The following is a 7,062-nucleotide window of genomic DNA, read 5'->3' as shown; positions in this document are numbered from 1 at the left end:
CTTCATGTACTCGAGATGTGCTCTCCTGTCAGTCCCACTTCTTCCCTGGGGTTACGTTAAGCCTGTCGGCCGACACATACAGTATATTATGACAGAACACTGTGACTGTGGATGGCCCGGTCCTGAGAAGCGGGTGTAACGCAACAACCTGTCATGACTCCTCATAGCCCCCCGGTGGGAAAGGCAGGTTCACCCTTCGACCTCACGCCGTAGTTGCTCTGACACATGAACACATACAGTGAACGCACCGCGCCGCTCACTTCTGGTGTGTGTGTGTGTGTGTGTGTGTGTGTGTGTGTTTTCACCATCCTTTCTTCTTTCTCCCCAGTTTCTCTTTCTCAACAACCTAATTACGGCTCCACTGGAATAACCACAGAGTCCCAGTTCCCATAGTTACTACTATGATGTGCCAGCTTTCACGCCATAAAAAAAATATCTCCGCCACCGCCCACCCTCCTCAGTTTGATGGAGAACGCCGGCTTTCACGGCAAATGTGACAAGGGGGATCGTATTTTACACGGTATTCCTGGTGCGTTCCTGCGAAATAAATACACAGACAGCGGAGAAGGCTTGAGGAGGAAAAGCGTTCGGCTTCAGAATCGAGGAGCTTCAGAAAGTTGGAAGTTTACTCACTGACTCTCTGTCGATCAACCGCATCAGGCGACGGATCAGCCTTTGACAATGGGCCGCAGGGAGGCCGCACGCCCCCGCCACGAGGCCGAGTCACCTCGCCCGGGTCATCCGTTACCCAAGGCGAGAGAGTGCCCGCGGATGATCGATGTGGATGATGCTTCATTTGAATTGCGTCTGAGTCACTGGGGCCTCTCCGAAGCAGCTGAGCCTCGGCTCTAATGGTACAAAGATGGTGGAGGGGATGTTTGTTTATATGAGGTGCCGGCTGATGGGAGACGGTGGCGCGTTCGTCGGTTTTCCGTCGACCTGTGTTTACATCTCCGCAGGGCGAATACTAAAGCTCATATGTGGCTCTGTCCTCTGTCCGTTACTATGACATCGATGGCAAAACAAGTCGCAGGGCTAGAAAAACACCCCCAGAAGAAGTCGACCGTAATCATAATATCTGAACTGATCAATCTTCAGAAAAATTACTTATAAATAACAAAATAAACCATGTCTGACGAAATACATCATTTTCCACGTGAACACTTTTGTGAACGGAAGGAAACAAGGAAAGATGCCGTGTAATCACATCCGCTTTTCACAAACCGGTCCCTCTGTCACCAAATGACGAGAGCCGAACCTCATTCACGGCAGGAATTGATTCCGATTGTCAGCGCACTGCGGCTCGCTCGGCCGGAGGATCGCAGCGCTTCACTCCTGGGGGGGGGGGGGCAATTGTTGAGAAGCACAAGGTCCAAAGGGGTCATCTCTCTCTCTGTCTCCCTCCAGTCGGTTCGCTCTCGCTCGGCTCGGCTGTGTTTCAGGGGAACCAATAAACGTGAACCGTTTTGCACTCGTCTGTTGCATCCCTGAACAGAACCCTCACCAGATTCACGGCACGAAGCAATGCACGACGTCAACTTCATGTGATCCGTCCGTTACGCGTGCAGGAGAATAACAGAGCGACGTGGACGTACAGTGGCGACAATGAAGTGGTCGTTGCTCAGCCGAACCGTTTTGTCTCGGAGGCTTTCCACGCGGCATTCCCATCGTTGTGTGAACAACACCGGAACGGAGCGGCGTTGGTATTGGACGTTAATTCTGAGTGGGCAACCTCTCTCGGGTACCGGGCTGCAAAAGAAAAAAAATATATGTGGTCAAAGTCATGAATACAAAAAAACCAAAGTCCAAACAGAGACTTTCAACAAACGACCACAAATGCATTCTGAGGGAAGGTCCTGACAAAAAACAGAATATGGCTCAAAGAAGGTGGGTTTTGTTCTGACATGAAAATAAATCAAATAAATATTTAGCTGCTCCTATTTTTTTCCTCGGCTGCCGGCGTCACTTTTTTTTTTCCAAGTGTCCAATGTCCGGATGCCAGAGCAGGTGGCTGGTGCAATGATGAAAACCGAACACACAAGTGGATGGAGCAGGTCTTTGGCAGAAGGAAACCAGGGGGCGGCTGCCGCACCGTTTTTCTCTCTTTCCTTTTTTGGCAGAATCACGTGGCTGGTAGAGAGTTTATCTGCAGTCTTCCACGCTGGGATCCAAGTCGCTGACCTCTACGCTGACCTTCACGGCCGCCGAATGATGCGCGCGCTCACCGAGAGCCGTGTCCCTTTTGGTGGAACGGTACGTGTCGGGGGGGGGGGAAACAGTTTGTCCTCGTTACAGCTACTGATTTACTGTAAATCTTTCAGCCGCTGTGTGTCTTTTATTGCCTGCATTCATCAAAAAAAAACACCACTAGTCGAATGTGAATGTCTATTACAGATGTTTTGAAGCCCAAAGGCTGAAAGAGGGGGGGCCACTAATTTTCACTCACCTCAGGGTTCATTTGTGAACGATGTGTATTACTGTAACAGCTTTTAAAGTTGCTTCCCCACAGCGGTAGTGTCAACTGCAGGCGCTTAATACAATACGGGATATTATATGAGCTGCCATGGTGAGGTCCCTGGTGAGGTTTGGAGTCATAAAGCCAAAAAGCCCTCTTCCGCCCTGCAATCAACAGTTAGCGCGAAGGTTTAACTGCCGAGGGAGAGTCCCGGGGGCCCCTCTCCTGGAGGAAGGGAAAAAGTACATATGGGCGGGGAAAGAAGAACGTCGTAAGTTCTTCGCACACACAGTAATGTCGCAGGGGTGCCGATCAGGACACGCTGAGTCGCCGGAGGCCTGAATGTGTCCCAACTACCTGTCGGACGCTGCAGGGAAATCTCCAAGCAGCCGGAGCAGCCGATGAGACTATCGCCCCCAGTCGACCTGCAGCGACCATGCAGCAGGGAGGCGCCGGGGACTCGGCTCTGCACCCAGCGAGGCTTTTCTGCAGTGGGACGCTGTGCGTGCACATACAGACGCGTGGGATGGAAGGCCATTGGTATAGACGGCTGAGGGGTGACGGTGGTGGTGGCACGGGGCTCGATGAATAAATTATAAGGAGCAAGTTTCACTGTGACTTTGATCCTTTGCCAGTCACATCAGATGACAGATATCTGGGAAGAGTTTAGTGCCCATTGAACCACAGTTTCTTTTTGAGAGTCTGTTTGAATACAATATGACGTCATGCACATCATGTAGCACAATTAGGATGTATATTCTTTTAATTTATTCAGTAATAAAATCTAAATATTGTGGTGTGAACTATAAATTGACATCATGGCTGAATATCTGCTCTGTGAAATCAATATATACGTGAAATATCGCCTGCATTTTGTGTTTCTCACAGCTCTCTGCACTAAAGCACTTTGTTTCGTTGACCTTTCAGAATAACAGAATCAATTCTCCAGCGTCTGTCTCTGTAGGCAGACGCAACATTAATCCACCTCACATTAATTCTGGAAAATAAAGAGACTTGCATGCTAAAAAAACAAAAAACCAACAGCCTGGAGAACAGGAGCAAGACAAATGGCCGAGCTCCGAGACGCGAGCGAAGAGAAAGCGAGGACTCGAGTGTCTCACTGCAGTTAGTTTCCGTCTGTTGCTCTGTTGACAGAGCTGCACGCGTGAGAAACATCCTCCACCTGCGCGGGCCACCAGTTCGAGGATGAGGGTCCACGGCAGCTACATCAACAAACACGCCCTGATTGGACAGACACTGACCTGATTGAGACCATTAAAGTGCGTTTTTCTTGGAGTCATTCATCGCAATCTGCTGAAGATTAACTGTGGTCTGCGTGACCTAAAACACAGAAGTGAAGTAAGACACAGGAGGCATTCATTGACATGATAACACACCGGACAATTTTCCCGCGTTTAGATTTTGACAATCTATCAATACACGTTACTTGCAGTGCAATGTTAAATTTCAGCAGGACAAAATGGAAAGATGACGTGATGTCATCCAACAACGGCATGAGCAGTGCTCTGCATGCAGTCATTCTCTCACCAGGTGCTCTCTCCTCTAATCCACATCGGCTGAGGATTAAATCTGTCACTCACAATCGTATTCGCCACCATATTGCCTCTGTAATGATGATAAGGATTTACAACCGCTGTTCCATGCTGTTCAAAAAGTTTCCCACGTCGTCTCGTACCAAAGACCCGGAAAGGTGCTCGGAAACCTACCGTGGAAAAACTGCACTTTTGCACCATAAAACTTTTTTTTTTACACGACCTGTATTCATATTCGTTCTCGGCGAGAGCGACGGCTCATTATCGGGGACGTGCTGTAATTAGCGCAGGTCTGGTTCCGTTCCAGGTTTCGTCCCATGCTGGCTATTAAGTCATTAACCCGGCGCACATACGCCACCTGGCTCTGCTCTCCCATGTTGTATATGTTGTTACTGCCGAGATGTAATGACCTCAGCTGTCATGCAAATTAACGAGTCTCCGTGTTTCTTCTGCATGCTCACCATCACAATCCTCACTCATTACAGTGAAACACTGTGGGATGGATGACGAATAGCCGCGGAAATCGTCATTCCTGACGCGTTCCGACCCTTGTTGGGGGTCTATTTGTGAGATGCAGCGATTCACTGAGATGTCAGATGATTTGTTTCTCATGCCCACAGGGAGGGGGAAAAAAACAGTTCGTAAAAAAATTAACATTTTAAAATAAAAGAAAATCTCTGACGTTAATAGCAAGTGTTGGCTTGGGAGAAAAAAAAAATCCCCTCATTCATCCAACGTCATAGTTGTCCACGAGGGCCGCAGCTGGATTCGGCTGTAGATTCTGGAAGACGTTTCATGTCTCATCCAAGAGGGCTTCTTCAATTTCTATCGCATCGACGGAATCAGAACCGAAGAGAGAAGAAGGCCTCTTGGATGGGAGATGAAACGCCCTCCACAGCCGAGTCCATGCTGCGGCCTGATTTAACACCCTCGTGTGTGTGTGTGGGAACCAGTTCACTACGCCTCAGACTCCAATGCAGAAGTCGGAACGCTATGAAAGTCGGAAAAAAAAACAGTCTGTTTGAAAAACAACAACGACAACAAAGGGACAAGGGAAGGCAGTCAGACATATCCAGAAGGGATCTCACGAGCAAAGATCATGAACCACGGATGACTACACTAGGAAATGCTGGAAGACGAACTGGCTACAAGACAGGGGAGGACACACGAGTGTTAATAATTATAGTCATGGGGAAATAATTGTTGGTATCCACAGCAAATGAATGGTAAAAACTGTCAAAATGAATTGTTTGATATTTTTTTGGAGGGGGGGATCACATTCACTTTGCTGTTTCCCCGTACTCTATGTGAGCAGTATATCGTCACTACGATTTGTATGGATTAAATATTCAAAACTTTTGTATGAATGAAAAATACAGAGGCTAACTTGTTAGTTGTATCTTTGGAGGTGCAGGGACAGTAGGTGGATTTTGATTGGTCGGCGCCACAGCTGATTCCCACTGTTTCCCATCTTTACACTTAGCTACTTATTCAACTTCTCTTCTAACTCTTTGTCAGAGAGCGAACACAACGTGTAACTGTTGACATAACAGTATCATTACTAGATTTTTTGATTTTTTTTTTAACCCACACAGAGTGATGGGGAAGGCCATCAGCGCAGAGAGGAGCTTTTAAGTGCGGCGTCATTACGCGGAGTTTTAAACACGTCAGTTCTGCATTCTGCCCAAACCATCCCATCCATCAGGGGACTTTGATGATTATGTCTTTTAAATTTGCCTCGGTTTAATCGCGGTGTAATCCTGACGGCAGGGGGGGAGATCCACACACACTCGTGATGAGCGATGATGAGCTGCTCCCAGCAGCAGAGCTTCCTCTTCTTCGCAGGACACTAACACGGAGCCATTGAAGTTACAGGTCAGGTCACCGTATGTTTGAAGAAAAAAAGGATTCAACGGTCACGAGAGAGCCACTGACACACACGAGGAAAAAACGTGATGTTCGTAGATTGAAATTTGAACGAGTGTTGCCCATGTCTGCCATGTTGTTATGCACCTTCTCTTGTACTGTACTCGCAAAAATAAATGTGCCTGAACAGAATCTGTGTGTGTGTGTGTGTGTGTGTGTGTGTGTGTGTGTGTGTGCTCCAAGCATTTTCCCCAAAAGGAAGTGTGGGCCAGCACATTGGCCAGGAGGCCGCCTGCAAATGTCCTTTTCATACTCTGGTAATCACACACATGGCAGCATGTCGAGGCGAAGCCCGGATGGCTCCTTTCAAACAACCAAGCGTGCTTTTTTATTTATTTATTTATTTTTTTCAATTTGGACCCATGAACGCTGCATGATCTGGTCTTCAAAGGGGCCCAGTGTTTGCTGGCTGCTGCATGGAGTCATTAAAAGACACATCGGGGAGAGAGAAAAAACAAAAAAACAAAACAAATGCTGCTTCAATCCATCGCCGAAGGTTGAACATAGAGCTGCGACAGCTAATCGGTTAGTGATCCACTGCTAAATAATCAGCAACTAGTCTGACAATGGATCAATCAGTAGTTTTTTATTGGAAAAAAAAGGAAAAATTCTCTGATTTCAGCTTCTTAAATGTGAATATTTTCTAGTTTTTTCTCTCCTCTGTGACAGTAAACTCAATTTTATTAGCTATTTATTTTGTGTGTGAACAAAACAGAGCATCGTCTTGGGGTTTTGGGGAAACACGATCGAGATTCTTCACCATTTTATGACATTTTATGGACCAAACAACTAATCGATTCATCGAGGAGACAATCGGCAGATTTAAAAAAAAAAAAAAAAACCTCAGCAAGGAAAATAATTTTTTTACGAGTATGGAGGAGTATTAGAGCCAGGCATTACGGAAAAAAATGAGGGGGAAGATTTTTTCAAATTTATTTAACATTTTGTGAATTAAGTGGAAATGTCGAGAATAAAGTTGAAATAAAACTTTGAGAAGAAAAATCGAAATGTTGAGAATAAGTCGAAATAGCCCTAAACGTCTGTGTCGTGGTTCCAGTTCAGCTGTCACGCATCCACGCTAACTGACGTTAGCAGAGCTACGCTAAGCTTCGGTGACCGCACGCCTCT

This window comes from Scophthalmus maximus, chromosome 7 (assembly GCF_022379125.1).
Source record: "Scophthalmus maximus strain ysfricsl-2021 chromosome 7, ASM2237912v1, whole genome shotgun sequence".
In the NCBI taxonomy this organism is placed as follows: Eukaryota; Metazoa; Chordata; class Actinopteri; order Pleuronectiformes; family Scophthalmidae; genus Scophthalmus; species Scophthalmus maximus.
The sequence above is the reverse complement of the archived record's forward strand: the minus strand, read 5'-3'. Positions refer to the sequence as shown.